The 24,272-nt window shown below is 40.2% G+C and overlaps 1 protein-coding gene across 3 annotated transcripts in view; it reads right to left on the bottom strand.

The window, feature by feature from the left end:
• Nucleotides 1-24,272, bottom strand: part of LOC121866871 (hemicentin-1-like) — a 198,011-nt gene that overhangs the window by 100,415 nt on the left and 73,324 nt on the right. The gene's annotated exons all lie outside the window — the stretch shown is intronic.

Genomic DNA, 24,272 nt, shown 5'->3' with positions numbered 1-24,272 from the left:
TGTACTTTTCCTTGTTTAGTGTGTGTGTGTGTGTGTGTGTGTGTGTGTGTGTGTGTGTGTGTGTGTGTGTGTGTGTGTGTGTGTGTGTGTGTGTGTGTATTTTGTTTTATGTCTCAAGAGAGAGAGAGACTCTCCCTGGTGGTCAATGTTTTTGTGGGGAAAAGATAGTTTCTTGCTCCTCACGTCAATCACTGGTTCTTTGGTCCCTGTGGTCGTCCTGTTAAAAAAAAATCAGCGCCAGTATAACCCAGTCAATACCACCTGGCTCTTTTACTCCCACCAATAAAAATAAAATAAACGACGAAAAAAAAACCCAACAGACGCTACAATATAAATACTCGGTGTTTGTGGTGTTCATCCTACCATTAGTACGGGCATTGATCAACGCCTGGCTTCTTTCTTCATATCATAATTCATAGATAAATCTTATGTAAACTGCGTCAGACGAACGTTCGACTGCTGCTTGCCAACAGTGGCGTAAGTCCTAAATGTACTCCGAGGTACAATACAGAGCCAGTAGGAGAGATAATAAAGACTTAACTCTGATTTACGATCTTCCATGAAGCTATCAAAGAGGAAACCCATAAAGAATCTCACAAGGACGACGGGAGAAGTGGGGGGCAGGGGAAGGTGGCTGGGGAATTGGTGGGGGTTAAAAAGAGATTGGGTGTGGTATTGGATTATGGCTGAAGCTCATGAGTTTAAGTTAGTATAGGGTAGCGTTAAGGTGAGGGATCAGAGAAGCCAATGAAACAGCTCACAGGGGAGGGGGGTTAGTGGTTAGTCAGGGCTTAGTCGAATGTGCAGAGGGACTGGTTTGTGGTTGAAGTTGGACAGTGTGAATCAGTGTAGAGGCAGTCCTAAGCTAAATCTCGAGGGAAAAGGTGAGATGTGTGTTTTAGGATGAGAGAGAGAGAGAGTCTTGATTGTAAGAAGTGGAGGATTTTTAAGGAGAGCTGTATTGATGAGGATTAAGGATGTGGATTAGGAGTGTGGAAGGTCCCAAGTGTGTAGGCTGGAGTGGGTTGGGAATATTAAATGTTACTGGGGTCTGGGTTGGGAAAATTGGGTTTTTATGGGGTGTGGGCTGGGGGGACTTTGGGAGTGTCGGTTAGGGAGTTGAAGAAATGGAAATAGTGAGAAAGAAAGGATGGAGAATAAATGAATAAAGTAAGGAAGTGAGAGGGGGAGGGAGTGGAATATGAGGGGTAAACAAATCGGAACGAATAAGGAATACATAAAGAGGAGGGAAGTAAATGGCACGAAGAAAGTGAAGGAAGGGGAGGGAAGAAGGAAGGAAGGAAGGAAGGAAGGAATGTAAGAGAAAGAAGGACTCCATCTGCCTGTTACAACCAAGGTACATAAGCCGTCACTGCCAGTTTGGAAGGATCTCAAGAAACTGAAGTAATGTCAATACCTTGAAATTGTGTTTTCCATTCTCTTATATACGGTCCATTGGCAGGGTCAGGGGTTGCCGTCAGACCCAGGGGAGAGGAAGAAACACGGATGGAGGGCCACAAACACGGGAGAGGGAACGACCAAACGCACTCAGGGGAAGACACGGGAGAGGGGGAACGGCGACACGCACTCAGGGGAAGACACGGGAGAGGGGGAACGGCGACACGCACTCAGGGGAAGACACGGGAGAGGGGGAACGGCGACACGCACTCAGGGGAAGACACGGGAGAGGGGAAACGGCTACACGTACTCAGGGAAAAACACGGAAGAGAGAACGTTAGCAAATACTCGAAGGGATACACGGAGTTGTAGGACCGTGACAAGCACTGGAAGGAAGACTCCGAGGAAATGGCACGGCAGCAAGCAACCCAGGTGATGGCATGGAAGGAGATAGAGTGGTGACAAAACACTCAGTGAAATGATACGAAGAGGAATCGACACTAAACACACGAGGGAAGAGAAGAAGAAGAAGAAGAAGGAGAAGGAGAAGAAGGAGAAGAAGGAGAAGAAGGATGAGAAGGAGAAGGAGAAGAAGGAGGAGAGAATGTTAAAAGCCAACAGACGGAAGGAAATAAATGAGAAAATGAGAAACGGAAAGAAAGAATTGGAGGAAAAACAAGTGATAGAGGAACTAGAAAGAGGTAACTGAAAATCAGAGTAAATAATAAGTAAAAATGAGAAAGAGAGATTTGGAGATAACGAAGGAGGATGAGAGCAATTAAATTAGATACGTGAAAAAAATTACAAACCGGAAAGAGGAACGTAAGAGGAGAAAGACAGAGGCAGACAGACAAAGAGAGGGACAATAACTATGATAATAAAGAGAGAGAGAGAGAGAGAGAGAGAGAGAGAGAGAGAGAGAGAGAGAGAGAGAGATAGTATAATAAGAACAGTGATAATATAATCATAACATCAACGTCACCATGAACACCGAAAAAAATAAAAGTTTTAAACAATGTGATTTTATCCCTCGTACTAACGCCGTCAAGCCCAACCGAGACACCATTTTTCACAGCCTATCCCATCGTCGGGGCTCGCGAGATAAAATGTTTTCATCCCTTGCCTTTCTTTACCTGCTGTATAGATATATTCTCTGATCATATTACTTGTATAATGATGTAGCTTAGAAATATAGGAATCATTGTCCACATAACATTGTAGGCTTTGTTTATGTTATATGACTCGTAACTCATCAGCGGTTCATAGTATAGTCGTCAGTGTGCTTGTTGGTTGGGTTAGGTTAGGTTAGGTTAGGCTAGGTTGGATGAATAAGTATATTTATCCTCTGAAAATGTCCTTTACGATCAAGAGTACCAAGTATCGTGTTTCTCTAAAGCATTCTTAGTTTACTGATAAAAACAACAACAACAACAACAACAGCAACAACAACAACAACAACAACAACAACAACAACAACACCATGCCATTATTTTATCGAATTTTCGTCACAGTAATGCGCTGAACTAAGCTACAGAAGAGATCCTCTGATGTTTCCACAGCAGTGCGTCGAATCTTTTTCCAGCTAAATTCTTGGAGACATTTCCTGGGCCCCTGCGTCTCGTCCTTACCCACGCTGGGACCTTGAGTCTTTGCCACTCCTCGACATCAAAGGCTCTCCCCCTCTGAGGTAAACCAGAGATTCCAGCCACCCAGCAAGCCAGTCACAAACAGTCCCCCCGCCCAGTCACAACCAGCCACCTGCCTAGTCACAACCAGTCACCCAGCAAGCCAGTCACAGCCAACCACCCACCCTGTCACAACCAGTCAGCCGCCCAGTCACAACTATTATGTCAGTCAGCAACTAGACACCCAATTATACAGTCAGTTAGTCAGTCAAGCAGTCAATCAGGCAAACCATAGTCACAGCCAGCCAGTCACCTCAGCAGCCAACCAATCAATCAAACCAAGTCAGTAAAACAGGCAGGTAGCATTCCATCTCTCTATTGCCCTCTTCCCCGTGTTCGAGGTCCCTGCCAGACCTGTCACTTCTCGCTAGCTGAGTATAACACAACGGAGCTGACACAATTTGTTCTCTCTCACACACACCACCTCCCCGGCAAATCCAAAATAACGTGTAATATATAATGAGGTTTGTCTCTTTTACCTTCAAGTGGAGTAAGAGGTAAGAGGTGTCTCAAGTGGTAGCGATCTTAAATGAAGTTCTCCATGATCGCTGAGGTTGGCAAGGAAAGTGATAAGACGGTCTCTGGTTCCTCCCGTATGAAGAATTTGGAAATCAGATGGAAAATAGGGAGAGAAGGAGGGCACACCTCACAGACACGAATGTAAACAGATTAGGATCCTTTGTACATAATATTAGATGCAGTATAAAGTTGTGTTATATGTTCATCCCTTCGCTAGACTTTGACAACTAGTGATCTTGGTGCATTGGTGATATTGGTGACTGGTGGAATTGGTTAAAAGTCCCGCATAATCTACTATATTTTAACTTAAACTCCAACAACATCGAGTTTTCTCCTCTAATGTGTGTGTATTAAATTAAACGAATATTAATGAGACGGAACGAAAGATTATCGCGTTAAGTTTACTCCAACAAATGTCAGAGAAATGATCGAAGACTGACATGTTAGTTCCCTCCGTAATGGCCTGTGTAAAAAACCTCGACTGAGAGAAATTATGATTCATCTGAAGCTAAACTTTACGAGGTTAAGAGAAAAAAAAATATTTGTATACGACGTGAATAAGAGAGATAGACACAGACTATATGAAACTGATTTTAGTGACTATGAATAGATAGATAGATAGATAGAAAGATAGATAGATAGATAGATAGATACATACATACATAGATAGATAGAGACAACCACAGACTATCTATTCAAAGCAAGTATAGCCCAAGAAAGGTTTATTACCATTTTTACGTATACTCGTTCCACAATTTTCATAATCTTACGTATTTTTTTTAATAAATATATCTATCATGCGTATGTTATGAACGAAACCTAAATACACAGAAGTAGTTATAGTATCATAATCCTTCATTAGTTCTTCTTTCTGTTTCATTTCTCATTCTCTTATGCTTTCCACATTATTCATATATCCTTCTCATCTTTTCCACTCTGTATTGAATATTTCTTCTTCTTAACTTTAACCTATGAAAGCCCACGTTTAATCTTATGGTGAATTGTATAAATAACGAGCTTCATCTGCCCTCCTTCCCCCTCCATCCTTGTCCTTCTCTATCATCTATGTTACTTTCCATCTTATTCCATCTCCGTTATTCCTTTTGTTACATTTCTTACTCCCTCGTTCTTCTCCCCGACTCTAATCTCTCTCGTTCTTCTCCCTGACTCTCCATTTCCTTTGTTCTTCCTCCCTGATTCTTATTGTCCCTCATATTTTCTCCCTGACTTCTAATCTCCCTCGTTCTTCACCTTAAGTCTTCCTCTGTTGTTCCTTTGAGTTATACCTCTGCCGCTCCTCTCTCTTTCTGACTCTACTCTTCCTTCCTCGTATTCCTCCCTGACTCCTCCTCTGCTGTTCCTCTCCCTGACTCCTCCTCTGCCGCTCCTCTCCCTGACTCCTCCTCTGCCGCTCCTCTCCCTGACTCCTCCTCTGCCGCTCCTCTCCCTGACTCTACTCCCCCCCCTCTTTTCTCCACCTCTCACCTTGTACCTATACGAGTGTTGTCTCCACGTCCCCTTGTTCCAACGCTCCTAACATTGTACGTCTTTCAGTAGCAGTTAAAAGAAGTCATTAGTAGTCAGCGAAAGGCTCATAACACACACACACACACACACACACACACACACACACACACACACACACACACACCGCACGTAATCTTCCTCAGGAGCAGGGCTAGAGAGAGGTAGGAAGCCGGGGGCCACCGCACACACTTGTCGAGGTCCTTGGCTTATTGATTTTTGGTATGACTCAATTTGCGTGCGTGCGGAGAGGCGGCTTGAGCTTTGTTTGTTTATGTGTGTGTGTGTGTGTGTGTGTGTGTGTGTGTGTGTGTGTGTGTGTGTGTGTGTGTGTGTGTGTGTGTGTCATACATAGGATAAACATGGACAGTTGTTTGTGTATGAAAAAATTTATAAAAAAAATATGATAACGAACATATACAGTATACTGTCTCTACAATATTTCCGTACACATTCCCGTATTTCTTTACCCGTGTAATTCCTGAAGCTGTGTATGTAATATGTTGCCTGTTAACACGGCAATATAATCACAGCCTTCAACACGGTGCATACAGAAATACTTTGTGTGTATCCTATATAAATTTGCTGTCTTTTTTAACATATTCCCCCCCCGTCTGTGTTGCATATTTGTTTATTTTCTTATTTAGTGTTATTGTTGATGCCCCCACTTCTCTTTCTTAGGGGATTTCGGTATTTTCAAGGTCGTTTATAATTCAGATATTTTCGGCCAGCTTAAAGGTGCTCAAGGAATAATAAACAGTGACGTTAATATTGGTATTTTTTTCTTCTATCGCATTGCAAAGTTATTAACAGCCTCAATAATACGGCAGAAATATCATTATTAGTCTTGACCTTTTAAATAGGTGTATTAGGAGTGACATCTGTTTATTAGTGAGGTTTGGTGAGTAGAAATACGAACATATGATTACCGGTGTGTTGTGATGCTCTGGTGGGTCTAACTTTAAATACAATGTCAGGTATTTGCAGTATGGGCGTGTACTGAATACTTCAAATTCATTTCTGTTCAGTAAATTTGGAAAAAACGAGAGGAATTTTGTTGATTTTGTGATGCGATATGATATGCATGTGTTGGGTTCGCTCTTTATTATTACGGGTCTGCAGGCTAAAGGAAGCGAGAAAAATAAATAAGTTGATATTGCCTCGTGCACCTCAGGGTCGACGAGAACACCACTTATAACCTGTGTCTTCAAATACAATATTTCTACTTCAAGTGATTTTGAGAAACTAATGACCCACGCTGTGATACTGTACATGAATCTTGGTACTTTACGCTGTATGTTGTTTGTTAATTATAAGAAATTATAATTAGCCGCTGAAAGTATAAATTGTGCAGCAGTGTGAGCGGTCTCTTAGGCGTGATACACATGTTGTTTACTACAATGACGGAGTTCAATTTACCCGCTTTCGAGCGAGGTGCTATAACTCACACCAAGTGAAGCTTTGTTGAAAGTGGCCACCTTCACCTTGGCCTTTAACTCACAGCAACTCTAGGTCGCCTTTTTTCTTTGTGAAGATAAGCTGTTTACACACCTAACATCAACCCAGCACGGGGAAAAACCATCAAAACTAATGTATGACAGTGACAATCCCCAATCAAACGGAATCAGTCCCAATCATGAGTGACATTTGTTCATTCAAAGACCCATCGTCATGACAAACAAACACGGACAAACCAAGGTTTATATAAATGCACGGGGACACATCACCCATTACAAGCTATGGCAAGGACACACACAGCACACCCAGGAGGGAGGCGGGATGTGAGGCGCCAGCAGGACTGTGTGTGTGGAGGAGCCTGGCGGTGAAGGTCTGCGACAGGTCAAGTTGACTGTTTATGGTCGTCCTCACCGTGTCCTGCCTTCCTCCCCGCCTCCTGTTGTTCTCCATCTCACCACGCCGCACCTTCATTACACACACACACACACACACACACACACACACACACACACGCTTTTTTTCATCATTACTATTATTACTATTACACCGTAGTGTTGTCATTATGTTCAGGGCTAACAGTATTATTCCTACTGTCACAATTCGCATTAATAATAAATCATCACTATTATTATAACTTATCCAAAAAATATTGTATTAAGTTAGCGGTAAAAATCACAAACTATGACCCGTTATGTAAGTTATCTTTGTTATCTCCAGCCATATCACTTAATCTTGCATAACAAAGAACGATAAGCCTTATAAAATTCCAGATTCATCCTATTTAAGTTCCTTGATAGTGACAGATCACACTTAAGAAATTTTCCTTCGCCTCAAATTTCGCATGGCCCCCATGAGGGCAATCTTGGCCATGAAAAATGATTCCCCCGGGTGGCGCTACCATGAAAAGTGGCACTCATTTTGCATGATCCTCACGATATATTTCCCCCATGATCTGCATACCTAGTGCTCTTGTGGTCCCTCACAGGTGACCACAGCCACTGAACGTGATGTACAGGTGACCAGAGATACATGACGTGATGTACAGGTGACCAGAGATACGTGACGTGATGTACAGGTGACCACAGACAATGTACATGATGTACAGGTGATCACAGCCACCGAACGTGATGTACTGTACAGGTGACCAGAGATACATGACGTGATGTACAGGTGACCAGAGATACGTGACGTGATGTACAGGTGACCAGAGATACGTGACGTGATGTACAGGTGATCACAGCCACCGAAATTGATGTAAATAGCCCACATAAGGATTGCTGTTTGTTGATATCACTATAATATGAAATTTAAACGCCATTAAAACAAAGTCAGAATGATTGTCTCAAACTTTCTTTCTTGACAGGGAATCCACAGAGATAGGAATTCCATTAGAGTCCACTAATTATGGCACTAAGTGGCATTAACACAGTTCAAGGAGCAGTTATTAGCCCACGACCTCACTGCTGACGAACCGGACTATTTACTTTTTAAACAAACAAACAAACAACAACAACAACAAAATGTGTAGTTGTACTAAATTTGAGAGTAAATAAACATTAAGTGACGTTATAATCTTATCTTGTGTTTGTTGACTATTTTTTATTTTATTTTCAGGAAGTTGAATTATGCTTCTTCATTTTTTAATCAACTGAGGTGTTTAATATAAGTATTAAAGGCTTAATTATTTAATATGATTATATTTGCTTCTAGAATCATAATAAGTTTGGTATTTAACTTTTATTTTTTGAGAAGGATAAGTTAAAATATTTACAGTTAACAACAATGATAAATGCATCCGAGTTTCTAAAGATAATCAGTGGGTGTACCTTAGGGTAACAACAACAACAACAACAATAAGAAGAATATATACCCTAGTTCATTTAAATATATTCATTGGATATATTATTTAAGAATAATAATTTTACCGTTTAGTTGATTAAAGATGCCGAGTTGAAGCCGAATACTACAGCCCTTAAGTTATTATAACATTATCTTTAATATATACAATGAGCGCACACCTTAAATAATATAATATATCCTTCCCTTGGTGTAGGAATATTTACAAAATAGATTACACAGGTATGTGTTTTTGGGGGTCCCAGGCAGGTAGGTCGGCAGGTAACTCTAAAAGGTATTTCAGCTGTTTGACCGACAGTTAGTCAGCTAAGAAACCTCTTAGGAATTACTGAGTTCAGGAGGAAAAGTTTGTTAGAGACTTCTTTATAGGACTTAATTCTCGCTTAAACTCACCAGAAGTAGTAACACACACACACACACACACACACACACACACACACACACACAGAAAGCTTGATATTGGTCCTCAAAATGTCTATATTAATAGGTTATGTGGAAACGCATTATACTGATCCCGTCAACTTACTCAGTCATTACCGCCTTCATAATTTATGTTCGTCTGTTGACATCGTTCAGAAACATGGCTTAATTAATCTCTTCTGAAGTCCTTAAATTGTATCTAGTCTCTTAAGTAATCTAGACTTTTTGTTTGGTGTATAAGACCATAAAGGATCGAGCTATTTACAAGACATTAACACGTCATCAGCCTGATTTAAGATACACTGAATATGTTTATCTTGTGATGGTGTTCTTCTTAATGGTAAAAACGTCCACAAACTCTGGTCGTGTGGAAAGTTTTATGGTATAGCCCGAGCGTTCCCTGGGACTTGGCCTCTTGTGTTGACTAATTACTCTTACCAGTGTCAGGGCTGTCATCTCTTTTTCTTCCTCATACAACAGCTTCTTTAAACCACATGTAAATAAACTATAGACACTGGGATTCTCTGCTTGTGTGTCCTACATCGCTAATAATGACACCCGTATTTAACGTTTGCCTCTCTGTCCTGTCGTAGTTTCCTCACACTGATAATCACGGAATTAAAAAAAAAATCATATATGTTTTCTTGTTATACACTTTACTTATATTCGCTAATGGCAACTTATCACAAATGAATGACTCAGCAATGTTGCCACAAAAAATTAAGATATATTTAACTACAGTAAAGCGAGTTAATAGAAATTCTCTCAGAAGTAAGAGGAGAATGCGAACCCAATTTCACCTTCTCTCGTTGTGAGAATGTAAGTCTGTCTTGTGTTTCAGGAGGGAGATGTAACGTGAGTCAGGGACAGACTCGGCACCGGTCTCGTAAGCTGAACCCGGCATTTGATGGGAGCTGTGATGTTTTACCTCGTGAAGTTTCCTTATACTGCCTTGTGCCTGAGCTCAGCGATTGGCTGATTCAGCTCAGCAGAATACGACCCGATGATTTCGTTGTTTATGGTGATGTGGTCTGTATCTTACAACTCCTGTGACCCGAGAACTGTACCTGAAGTCGAGGCCATTTCTGGTTAAATTTAAACTACAGGAAAATTTAATCTGGGAGAGAATGTAGTGTGGACTGCCGTTTGTGTGTTTCTATACATTGTCAGTTTGTACAAAGTATTATACACACGTATATCTTAACGGTTAAGTAACTTGTTGGTGGTATCACTCGTTTCTACGTTGATTCTAAAGAAGATTTCGATAATAGATTCATTGTAGTTTAATTTAGACGTGAACATCAAATTATGGTTAAGAGCGAATCATGTGTCACTGTCAACACTGGTTGGCTAATGACTCTGGCATGATAACTGAGTTAAAAGTTACACTGTGGAATATTTAGCTAACACACTGCCAGGAGATGAATGAGGTCATTAGACTGACACCTGAAGCTAAAGAATGGCTGTGGGCTGGGATGGGCGGCAATATATTCTAGACTGTATCTAGCTGGAGCCCCGTCACCGTTCATAACTACTCTGGATAAGTTGTACGCGGAAAATTTGGGTAGATAATTTGTGAAAATATATGTATATTGTTTATCATTCGTTTGCTGTTTACTTTGTTCTTGTTTTCATGTTTATGTGGTATTGTTTTTACTGTGTGTGTGTGTGTGTGTGTGTGTGTGTGTGTGTGTGTGTGTGTGTGTGTTATTCACCAAACCACAGATTTCTCGACCTACTTCACTTCAATTAACTGTCACCTTTAGTTGGGATGAATATTTCGTAAAATGTCATCAATAGTTTGTTGACCAACACTCAGACTAGTTGCAATGCTTTTTCCAAAAAAGTATTTATCTACGGAAAAGTTATTTAAGACACTTTGTTACTATACACCTGCAATAAGTAAGTGTTTATGGTCTTATTTGTTCTACTGTTTTTTGTTAATTGTGTCACCAGGGGAGCATGGCTAACGAACAGAAAATAATTTGTCCAACGTACTTCGTGGTCACACTTTAACAAAAATGTGAAAATTTTGACCAAACAGCTTTTTTTACGTTGTAGACATACTGTATGTGCTACCCAGGTACAGTGGCTCAGAAAAGTATCTGAAAAGTGGGATCCGATGGATGTCAAAACTAAACAACTCCTGTTGTCTGGTAACTGTTGCCTCGTTGGTAAGCGTGAGTAGGCGTAGGTGCCGCAATGCTTATAACCAGGGCAGTTTATCTTTATAATTACAAGTATCCATCGACATGTAAACTGTAAACAGTGCATTATAGTTATACCTGTATAAAAGCAGTAAATCACCATACATAGCATGTTTGATACCCTGTGTGAAAGACAGTATCGACGACAGGGTAGAGTTGCCATGTTGCTATGAACCCAAACTAAGTGTTGTGGACGCGGGAGGTGGTTACACCAAATATTAATTTAATCAACGTGAGATGCCATCACCATTTATCCCACCTTTTAATATAACACAATACATGTATGGATACCAAATAATACGTATGGATACAGTCAACATATGTATTTAGTTGTTGTTGTTGTCCAGAGGAACATTTAAGCATTACCACACACACATTGTTTACTGTACAGTATGTGTCTAACATGTATACTGTCGTTTTAGACTGTCATTCCCTGTTAATTTAACCATATTAATTATATTTATATGAAACACGTTAATGACAAACGTGGCCTGCAGGTCTACCGCCTTATGCCTGGTCCTCTCCCATTTCCCCCAAAACACACGTCCGGTGGGTCATACTGTCATGAACAATACTTTTCAGTTACTTTTTTGAGCGACTGTACACCAATTATTAATAGTTGATGCTTTTTTTTTATAAACTCTGGTAAGTTTCCACTACCTTTGACACACACACACACACACACACACACACACATTGAAGTTCTCGTCTAGGGAGACACGAAACATAACAATCGGTAAAAGTAACACTATAGACAAGACAAATAATTTATATATTATTTTGTTAGACGCATCTATGAATAGTCACTTCTTACATCATTTAAATCACCAGGTGTGTATGTATGGTGAACAGGTGTGTACAGGGAACAGGTGTCGGGATCAACAGGCATATGATACCTTACACTCATCAGCTCACACGACTAAATCACAATAACTATGTCATGACTCATAATCAGCCAATTTACTCGTTCTGAAACACAATATCCTGGACCTCATATTCCAGAGGCAAAATTTATTGACTTTTTCTCGTAGTTGGAGATACATGAACTCATATAATTGACTGATTTAAGCTTAATTACCAAAAATTCCTGCAAAAATGTCACCATTACTACATACTGTAGGGACTCTACCCTTACTGGGTACGACCGACCACTTTGCATTATTAAATAGACGAAATCTTTTCGAACCCGGACCTAAAATTCGAGGTACAATACGTTATCATTTTTACAAAGATCACGACAAAATATCTTATCTCTGGTAGGAAGCGTCGTCCTGTCATGGTGGAATATATATCTATATATATATATATATAGTTTCCCTGACTATACACTCCCCGCACGGCAGCCAGGAAGATATACAATCAATAGGTAATATATTAGAGTCTCTCCATTCACAGTGTACTCCGTTTTCTGTGTGCTGAGGTAGGCTTTCGTGGCTTGGCATTCATTGCATTGTTGACACGAAATCGAAGAATATTATCTGGGAGGTTATAAAGTCCACATTCCAGGCACAAATAATGGCATTTCGTAACGCCATAAGTTTTCTCCTGTGAGTGTATTACGTATTATGAAAAAGGTGGCTCTTTTATAGTTCTATTATTTCAAACCCTTCGCTATTTATATTGTTTTTTATGGATATTTGGTCCTGTTTGAGATTATATTTTATCTGGGACACACACACACACACACACACACACACACACACACACATACACACTAATCAAATCCTTATATATAACAAATCACAACAAATGGTGGGGTTCACAACAAACATTTGCAGCGAGGCCGTGAACATATATCTTCACCAAGAGAACTACAACAAAATGTTTGAGGGGGGTGGGGTGGGGGTGAGGGGTGGAGACACACAACAGATTGAGCTATACATCACCAATACGGCTTCACTGCCTGATAAAGTAGCCTCACAGATTTAAGTCGGGTGAATCTACTGCCATAAAACACTACACTTTTTTTCTTTCGTGTTAATTTTTTTTTAATCGGTGATTTATATTTACGTACAGAGAGTAATATTTATTTTTTATGGAAGTGAATTTGTTGTTAATTATGATGTTATTTACTTTATTATGAAAAGGTCATTAAGGTAATATTGTATTCAAGTTTTTTTTTTCGACTTTGTGATATTTTAAGTTAATGGTTGTGGCTATGTCAATCAGGTGTGTGACCAGGTGGCAGGGTTAGGTGCTGACGTTGACCAACTAGCCACGGGACCAGGAATGTATCATGATCCTTTGGTGATAGCTGAACATATATATTGCTTATACAGAGGCTGCGGTATGTGTGTGTGTGTGTGTGTGTGTGTGTGTGTGTGTGTGTGTGTGTGTGTGTGTGTGTGTGTGTGTGTGTGTGTGTGTGTGTGTGTGTGTGTGTGTGTGTGTGTGTGCCTTGGGGGGTTTGTTTTAACCTTTGTGTATGTCTGTATGACTTCATGAATGTTTTTGTGCGTGTCGAGTCATCTTCAACTCCTGCAAATATATATTCATCATACCTGCCACAGGTGTTGGTGTGAGCTGCACGAGGGAAAAATGTCCCTTCCTCTAAAAAAATAAAATAAAACGAATAGAAAAGCAAAAGTAAAGAGGAAAAACCCAGCAAGAGACGAGTTCAAAAGCAAACAATAAATGAAAAGGAAATATCAGAGGCCACGATAACAAGACGTTTGAGCTGATCCAAGATATTTGACTCAAGTATCAATAGTGGGAGTTAGACGCACATCTAAACCCTAAGAGGATACCGACGTAAAATAAAACATGATCCCACGAAAAAAACGAACAGCGTTTACCAAAGTTATGATCCTACAAGACTCTTAGGCTAATGACCCACCACTTTAACTTTCTCCCTCTCGTTTAGCATTCTTAGAATCGTGATGGAAATAAGTGCAAGAAGATGATTTGGGTTGTGTCACATTTCACGCAGTCGTCGACGTTTCTTACCTGCTTTAATTAATCAGTCTATCTCAATCACCACCTGTTCCAATCACTCAAGTGCTTCCATTCTTGTAGGAAACCTAATAACGTGATTACTTTAATTGCTCAGTTGTTCCACACACACTCATCTGCTCTAATCATTTTGGTCAGTCAGGCTTCCAGACACCCAAGTCGCAGTAACGTCCTCCACAGTTTCAGCCATTCCAATCGCTGTGCTACTCCAGTCACTTTGCTGCTCCAATCAGGCAGCTGCCCAAGTCACTCAGCTGCTCCAATAAGAGACGAGAGTGTTTCTCAAGTGGGGAACTGTATACTGTGTCGTCTCCCCAGCATAGAAGACCTGCCTGAAACTTCACCGGGAACTTTAAGTTTATTTCAGAAGACTTGTGTTTATGTAGTGTGTTGTTTTACGAGGGGGTAAAACACGGAGAAGCAGACAAGAGGGAGCAAAGTTGTGTACGGTGGTAAGTTGATTAGTAACGTTAAACAAAGATGATACGGTGTGTAAAAAATGGACCATGAAGACACGTAGACGAAAATAGAAGAAAGAAGAAAACCTAAAGACAGGAAATAGGGAATAGAAGAAGAAGAATAGAGGAACATAAGGCGAGACAAAAGAAGAAAATACAAGCGAATTAAATATATACCATATAGAAGACAAAGAGGAAATTAGAGACACGGAAAAAAGTATATAATTTAGTCAGCCTTGGAAAAAAAAGAAGAAAAAAAAAGAGGGAAGTAAGTCATGAATGAAAATGGCTTACTCAACAAAATAAGGAAAAAGAAGAACACAGGAGGAAAAACAAATATCTCATACAGAAGACAAAGATAGAAAGAACACCAAGAACGTAATGTAATATACTAAAGAAGAAGAAAAACACACCAAATTGAGTCACAACAATAGATCAATCAGTACAGGTGAGAAAAATGACAACACAGGTAGAGTGTTACTTTATTATATAGAAGAGAGGGAAGAACATCAAAGGAGAACAACCGTGTAAGGTGTAATAATTCTCGTGGTAGATAAAATAGGTTTTGGAGAAGGAAGCTGAGAGGTACAGTACATAGGGGTTGGAGGACGAGGTTGAGAGGGGGAGGATGAAAGGGGACGTCGAGGGCGATCGCTTAGAAGAGGGTAAAGTTTACATTAAGAGAGAGTCGGGGCTGAGAAGTGGGTGAGAGTGAGTGGGGCGGAAGAATGGCCGGGATGGAAGAGTGAGTGGGGTGGAAGAGAGTGAGTGAGAGGGAATGGGGTGGAAGGGTGGGTGAGAGGGAATGGGGTGGAAGGATGGTTGGGAGTGGAGGAGTGACTGGCATGGGATGGAAGTAGAGTGAGTGAGTGAAAGGGTTGGAAGAGTGAGCGAGTGAGAGTACTACCTGAAGAGGGAGGAGAGTGGGCAATGAGTAGGTGACAGCAACAAGTATAGAAGGTGGAGTGAGAGGGAATCAGCCTGGGATGGAAGGTGTAGCCGCGAGTGTCTATGGAGAAGAAATAGTTGCCAGACGAAGAAACTTTGACTCATTTTAACCACATGACTCACCAGCGACCCAAACAAAAACAAATATTATTAAAATTAATGTTTACCTGAGGAATTACCTGGTGACGTCGCAGTTAAGGCAGGTATGATGCGTCGCAGAGGAGAGAAAATTTTAACGTGTAGGTCAAAATTGAGCTAAGTGACCAGTAAAATGAAATGAAATAAAATAAAATAAAATAAAATAAAATCTCGGGTAATTATGAACTACAAAATATATTAGTAAATTTTTCTTCTAAATGATGCCACAAAAACCCGGGATATCAATTAATTAGGACATATATCGCTCAATGTTAAATAGGCGTATTCCCTATTTATCTATTTATTATAAGATATCAAATATATAATACTTTTGTCCTTGTCACACTATCGTAATGGTAATAGACACTTCATAATTATTTTGATATTTACAAAATTTAGACTCAAATTTTTATTTTTGCCAAGCAATTCCAAAGCTGACTGTGACTAATATTCATGGCATTATTATCCAAGGTATTAAAACGTACCGGGGATAAAGCTGGATAAGAGTGGTATTAAAAGACTCCTAATACACCATTTCCTTCTACAGTATTATCATATATTGTAATACTTGTCTCATCACGAGTCGGGGAAAAATATTCTTTGTTGATGATTTATTATGAATCATTCATACACTTTGCATATTAAAAACGGGTCAAAAGGCATTTCATATACATTTTAATTATTTGAAAACTGTGACCAGAACAACAGGACAAGAGAGTAAATATGATGACTATTTCATGTGGGTATTTATTTTTTTAAGTAATAAAATATGCAACAGAGCTCTAATAATATTTTACAATTTTGTTTAATCATCATGACAATTATTGAGTTAGAATTATTTTGGAAGTATATATGAATTTGTGGTTGTTTTTGTGCCGAGGTATTTATCAGTTATCCGTGTATTTTTCCTTAGTAATTAAATTAGAGGTTTAAAGTGAAGAAGACAGGCAGTGGTATTAATCTATCAACTCACTACTGTACACATCACATAATAAAGTGTGTACGAGTAGACCTTTTAATACACTGATTTTTGGGGTACAGTTTACACACACACACACACACACACACACACACACACACACACACACACACACACACACACTACTACTACTGCTACTACTTTGCTGTCACTCGGTGAGCTCTGAGGTGACTAGAGAAGCCGATACGGGACCGGCAGGATCGTCCACAGATGTTGCACGTGTGGGGGGCTACATCTAGTGCGGGAGGGGCGGCGGCAGCGTTTTTCTGGCGTTGACGTTTGTCTGCCTCGGTATACAGTCGGCTAACTCGAAAGTATTGACACCTTCTCGTGTGGTGCTCCGAGCGTTACGGTGTGGCGTAATCGTCTCCCAGGTGAGGGCACACACACACACACACACGCACACACACTAGCCAGTATAATATGGAGATGAGTAAACAGCAGTGTCATCATTATAACTCAACACACTATACACTCAGAAGCAAAATATAGCTAATAACATAACCATCATAAAACACTTCCCTCTGTAAGCAGGGGAGAGTTGTGCGTGTGTGTGTGTGTGTGTGTGTGTGTGTGTGTGTGTGTGTGTGTGTGTGTGTGTACGTTCGCGTTGGCCGAGTTCCACCAACGTTCTCATATTTTTCTAAGTTGATGTTTTCTTACACTACGGCATAAACATGGCAGCCTAAATGGTATCAAACTCACATTGAGACTTTACCCAAAACAGATATGTTCTTTTATCCGCAGTTACCGGGAAAAATGATAACTTTGGGATATTTTATAATCCGGGTTTTGGTGTTTACTGAGCTGCTCCGGTACCACTCGCCCTGGGGATGGTAGGTCCATGTACCCCTCAACTCTACGACTTTTATGTAAATACAAATAATGTGTTTTATTTTGTGTTGTTTCGATTTTTTTTAATATCTTCAATCTGTTTTCTTTTTTATCTGTAATAACGGTATATTTTTCAAGGTTTTTATATACATTCATGTAACACACACACACACACACACACACACACACACACACACACACACACACACACACATATTGATTCGTATGTGGAAATACTTGAGAAAATAATTTCGGAGTATTAGTCTATGTTTAGAATCTCAGCCACGACACAGAAAACAGAATCACATCACAAATATCCAAAACCGATACAAGACTCGTCTAATAAGTTACACAACAAAACTCCTAAACAGCAGGAGACCCGCCCAGCCTCGCAAACAGGTCATGAACTCCGCAAAAACAAAACACAAAAGAGTCATCCAACCACAAAAAATATAACATACAATATATGCTTGAATTCCCTCGAGAAAAACTTCCCTGGTTCATTTTTATGGTTATTCGATTTTGCAGTGGCAACTTCACTCGCGAACTTGAGATTGCAGATGCTGTAAATTGCATCTGTGATGACGTCATCATTGGTGTGCATATAACTCCGGTGAGAATCACGAGGTCTGAGCGGAACATTTTCTCCAATGTGAGAAACTTTTTAACTTTAAGCTCTTGGGACCTGAGTTAAGCTAAACCACGATTGTCTCCTCAGTTTCTAAGGAATTATCGCGTCATTTCTCAAGCCATATATTAGGTCTTTGCATACATAATAGGGGATAATACCCACAGTGTTGCTGAATATCTCTTCGGCATCAAAACTCGTGTGAGAGAACATACTTTTAGTGGGTAAAAATATTGTATGTGAGCGAGCTCGTACACGCTGCAGTGAGGTCCAGTGTAACTCACGGTAATGTAGTTTGTATTTTGTGTAGTAGTGTGGTAACGTGTCACGTGTGTTGCTATATGTTCGTGTTTATATTAAGTGATAGGAACACGTGTTCCCGTGAAGGCACTTTATGGGAATATTCCTGCCCAGGCATCTATATCTTTATTCTGCTATATATAATATGTACACCCATAAATATGTATTTACACACATACACACACACACACATAAATTCCTTCCTGTGATGCTTCAGGGTCAGCTCTTAGCAGGAGGCTTGTTGGCCGTAGGGTTGTTCCCCACCAGTAAGTACACCTGGTGAAGCTTGCTTAGTGCTCAAGGGTTACTGAACACTGAGGGTATTTAATCCTCGACTTCACCTGAGGAATCTCTTTTCCAAGCCATCGCAGTTTTCCTTGACAGTATTTCTTCATAATTTCATCTAGTGGAAGAAATAGTCTTCATAAAGGACGGTAATTAGAATGACTCAAGTTAAACTTACTCTCAGGTTGATCAAATACTTTATGGTGTTTGTCTTCCTCCCCGAGCACCGTCTGTGAGCATTGTAAGAATATAAAGAATCGGGTTGCCATCGTTCCATTGTTTCCCTTCACACTGGTAAGAACAATTCTCTTTTGGTCCTCTTTTGTGAGATGATTAGTAAGTGGAGAGGCCTTGCGGCTCTTCCCTCCCGTTGCCAGAACAAAGAACATTTAGAGTGCTCTCTAAGTACCACTCACTCACTCGGGACCAATTTTCTTTTACTTCGGGAGGAACGATAAATATGAAAGTTATTATACTGTATATATATATATATATATATATATATATATATATATATATATATATATATATATATATATATATATATATATATATATATATATATATATATATATATATATATATATGAAGAAAAAGTACTTTTGTCCAGACGGCGAAGTCGAAAGGTCATTGTTTAGAAATCTTTTATGGGTATAAGTGGGAGAGTGTGAGGCTGTATTGATTTTAATAGACTGGAAAAGATCATTACAAAGATTCAGCGGGGTGGGGGAGGCTGGTGGTGTCCCTTGTTGTGGCGGTTATCTCCAAAATAAATTGAGGGATCTTCTTCCTAAAACTGTGTAGGTCCTGAGGAAGGTCCCCTAAAGCTTATCTGTATCGCGCCTCGGTTGAGTGACTCCCTGTAGTGTTCTCATCCTCGACTGGTTGAATGATTTCTTGCTGTTATCTCCCAGACAACACCAGGTAGTACTGTACTCCCTTTGTCTCGAAACTAACAGAGGTGGGACTCCGTCTATCTCTTGAGACTAATTTAATAATATACGGAGACGTTTCTAGTTTGAACTGAAAACTTATGCTACTTGTAACACACCCTCTCTTCACCTTCCTCCCTACTCCCACACATCCCATCCCCCACCTTGCTTCCCACTCTCCTTAATAACCACTCCCCCGCTCCACGCTGGGAGAGGGAATTGTGAGGATGTCTGTATTAACAAAGTCAATTCCGATTTAATTTGTTTTACTTGTTCCTGGTATATTTTTTTGTAATTTCTGTTGGTTTTTGTTCAATTTACGTATTTGTTTAATCACAGTGTGGGTATATATGGGTTAGTGGGGTTCCCTACAGGGTGGTGTGATGCGTCTAGTGCAGTAGCCGTTGTTAGCATTGAGGCACAGGTTCTGCTTGTACCTTGCGCTTTTAGCTACTGCCGCTGGCTAGTCCTTCTGGTGAACGGGCGGAGTAACCTTGCATAAATTTTCCCTGCCAGCAGACATGGGGTCTATTAAATGTTTCTATTAATATTAATATTATTATCACTTTTAATTTTACTTTATTATATTACTATTATTATTACTTTAGTTGTCATCTAATTCTGTTACTTGGTCATCTATCAATATTACTCGCCTATCAGCCAGATTTTCCGGAACAACATTACTATAATCTTGTACAGCACGAAAGAGGTATATTGCACACACGAAAAATGATTGTATAAATGCAAATTATTTCATACATTTTGAAGAGTAACATAATCACTGATATTTGAAGTAAATTTTATCCTTAGAAGAACTCATGGTATCAAGCGTCCTCCACCATTGCCCTGGGAAACAAACCTATCATTAGCAAGTCTACGGACTTGGCGCACCCACATTCAACCACAACAAATCAAGGCCGGGCACCGTGTATGTCCCGTCCCGACGACAATTGTCGAGTCGTAAATGACTGAATCCTCGCAAATAATTAGAGGCTTTGCCTGCTGTCCGCAGATACGAATGGCCGTCGGCCGCTCTTGGCTGCTGCTGCACATGTTCTAGGAGGCGCACGTCCTCCTCCTCTCAGGGAAGAAGCACTCCATCCCACGAAAAATAAAGAGGAAACGAAACCGGGTCGGATATTTTTTTTAAGTAACCACTGCCATACTGAAGTGGTTAGCATGCATAACGGTAATGTTTATGTTAACACCACCTTCGAAATGTTTAATACATACAAATTCCTTGGTTCAACAGCTTGTATCCACGTATACTTGGCATGTGTATTGCAGCTCCTAAAACCAAACAACAGAGTGTTCATTATTGCTTCTCGAGGCTCTATATCAATTTTATTAGGCATCCCAGAAAGTTTTACGACGAACCTGCGTTTCAGTAGTGAGTTAAGCCAGGTGGTTGCGCTCTGCTGCTCAGGTTATTTCTGCTGCAATGCATTTTCTCAGATCCTTCTCTTAAAACCAGAACGAAACCACCTCACCTCACCTCACCTCACCTCACCTTATCTAACTGGTCTTATAGGCCTTGTGAAACTAAACCACTGCGCTGTTTATGGCAAATGTTGTATACATCATAAACTATGGCAGCGACATAGTTTTTCACAGCGCAGTTATGGAGCTGTGGGCGAAATATGTTATCTTCACTCCTAGGACACTTCTCTCGCCGAGTATAAAGTCACACATTACTCTCCAGATACTTAGAAGCTTGTGAGGTAATGTGTTTCCTTCTCCCGATGATGGTGATGGGAAAACGCAACTAACTGCTTCACTTTAGATGGCACTAACAAAATAGCATCAATATTAATAGTATCCCCAGTTACTATTGAGTCTTTGAGAAGCTAGAGAGAGCGTGAGGCAGGTGGTAGTCTGTTTGGTGTCTGTGTACGGCGTTATCACCAATAATAATGTTTTCAGAGTTTTAAAAAAATTCGATCTGAGAACTTCAATAAAGCTGGATCGGGCACAAGAGATTCAGGTACACACTTCGTTCCAGGCGTTATGTTGATTGGCGAGTCGAGGGATGACGCATTAGGCTCCTGAACACGAGAGCAACACAAATTATTGTATAAAGTCTCATCTTCACCAGACAAGACTTCCACGTGTCTAGAATTGTGTAATATTGTACGAAAACAAAATGAGAAAAAATTAACACACTTTTTCTAAACGATTCAAGTCGTTATCGATTTCTTTAATCATTCTAATCGGATCAACCCCCTCAGTGACCTCCTTAATGTAAGTAAGTTCTCGCAAAGTTGGGTTAATTAACTAAATCCTTTATCTTTGTCAATGTGAAGAACTTCACCCAAATAATATTTATCTTTCCTGAAGGTCTCACTCTACTTCCTTCAAATGATAAGTCTATTTATTTATTAATTTTAATAAGTTAACTCTTAATGGACCTTATCCTCTCTAACAACAAACACACATTCTCCCCGAGTTCTCTTTGCCGAAACTCTCCTTCTTGTGAGACACACAAGTTCTCCCTAAGTAGGGGCTTATCCCTGCCGACTATCTCTCTTGGCCTCAACCCACCACAAGTACCTCGGGCGGCCGGGGAGTTAGAGCGGATACACGGTCTTATCTCCTCAACTCCCGGGCCGTGAGGACGACCTACCCAAGATACACGAGATACCTCACAAAATTTGCAGCGCCGAACTTACCTGCTGAGATGTAAATGGCGGAAGAAGAGACGGTAAAAGACAGACAGACAGTTAGATGAATGAGCAGAAAGACAAACGGGCAGATAAACCCTCAGAGTAAGAAAAAATTGAGATAAAGACAAAGGAATAAAGAGAGAGCGAGAGAGAGAGAGAGAGAGGGGGGGGGGATAAGACGGGACCCACGTAGAAACACAGTGGCTACATGTTAGCATTTCTTAAGGACAAGACAATAAGTAAAAATAACGAGTTTAACAAAATTTTCTTATATCTCAATAATTTAATACTAAAGAATAATAAAGCTGGAAAACAAGAAAATACCTAAACTGATATCCTGTATACTTGTTTATTTACTTCTTAATTAATGTAACTTAAATAACACCTTAGTAAGAGAATTATATTGCAAATAATTTCATAATCAATAGGACATTTATGTAATAAGGACCAAGTGCCAACAAATGATCTATGATTAACCAAAATGCTTTAACGGGTAGACTAAACAACTCCCATGACTCAGGTTGGTAGATGATGATTATTTATCGAACTCAGGTCTTAATGTTCTTGATGTGAAGCTGGTTATTGAATGTCATATCGGTCCGCGGAGTCTTTGGCTCGTTATTGTACGGTGACGAATTTCACATGGACGGACTAACGAACGAACATGGACGGACGAACGAACGAACATGGACGTACTAATGGACGAACATGTGTAACGCTTTATTCAATGAGGAGGACAGAGGTATTATATAAACATAGAATGAAGGACATCTACCTGAAGTGTGTCATAAGACTCAAGAAACTCAACAAAACTCAGGTATGACTCAGTCAAATAATGCGCTTGTGTTGTCTCACTCAGCCCAACACACATCACCTTCATATTTCATCCACCTCACGTCAACCCGAGTGCTCTGAGCTTGTAATCAAATCTGCGGCGTTTATTTTCATAAAGTTTTGGTGCGGGGAAAATGCTCTGCTGTTTGGTTGCGCAAGTGTGTGTGTGTGTGTGTGTGTGTGTGTGTGTGTGTGTGTGTGTGTGTGTGTGTGTGTGTGTGTGTGTGTGATCGCTTTTGGCTCTTGACCATCATGTTGGAAGTCTTTAATTAGTTACTTGGCAAAAGTTTTCACGGAATAACTTCAAGTAATAAGAAACTATGGTAGACAACTGAGGGAGGGAGGAGAGGCACCAGTGTAGGTCTCATGGCTGGCACTGCCCCAGGGTGCTCACTTCCTCTCCACCATCCTCGTAGCTTGTAAGGGTCATCTGTGAGGAGGAACCCAAATGAGGAATTCTTGTTCCCTTGCACGATATTGATCCTCTTTCCAGATGTTAAAGAATTTCCTTTTTTTTTCGTTTTATCATGATCTGGAATTCAGTCTTGTAAGAGGTGTCGTAAACTATCATATTCTATTTTTCTCAGAAGTATAGTTAAGAATGCATTACATTTTAGCGCTGAAGAACATATTCGTTGGACATAGTTTCAGGTATTATTCAGGGTCTTTAACTGTCACTCTCTGTTGTCCCAGGATCACAATCTTGTGTAAATCCTCACAATAAAAAATACCCAGCTGTCATATATTGCTCGTTGTCATGGGAAGCGCTCAATTATATAATATTTATCGAGACTTCTATAGTTTCGGTCGACCCTCTATGTTCCATCATGTTATATACCATCACCTGAGGGAACTCCCGCGGGCTATATTAAAATTTTTCAAAGTCTCTATTGACAGTCGCTTCCAGTGATGCTTTCGCCTTCAAAAGTGTTTTTTCTTCTGAATATTTTGTTTTTACACGACTTATAGAACAAGGTATAGAAGACCACCCACTGAGGGAGGATCAGATCTAGAGGTACAAACAACACATCTCAAAACAACAACATATTGGTTAAACATTATTGTGGTGTGAGAAGGAAGCTGCAGTATGTCCGGGGAGACCTGGCATGTTTGTTTTCCTTCTGGGCAGACAGGCCGGACGAGGGGGCGGCACTCTTACTGCTCTCTCTTTGTTTCTTCCCTTACTTCATCTATCTGTCCTCTGTCTCTCTCTTTATGACCTTTCTCTCTTATCTCCTTCTCTCATTTAGCCT

The sequence above is a fragment of the Homarus americanus genome, unplaced genomic scaffold (genome assembly GCF_018991925.1).
Source record: "Homarus americanus isolate GMGI-L3 unplaced genomic scaffold, GMGI_Hamer_2.0 scaffold3452, whole genome shotgun sequence".
Classification (NCBI taxonomy): domain Eukaryota; kingdom Metazoa; phylum Arthropoda; class Malacostraca; order Decapoda; family Nephropidae; genus Homarus; species Homarus americanus.
This window is presented reverse-complemented; position numbering and strand designations above follow the sequence as displayed.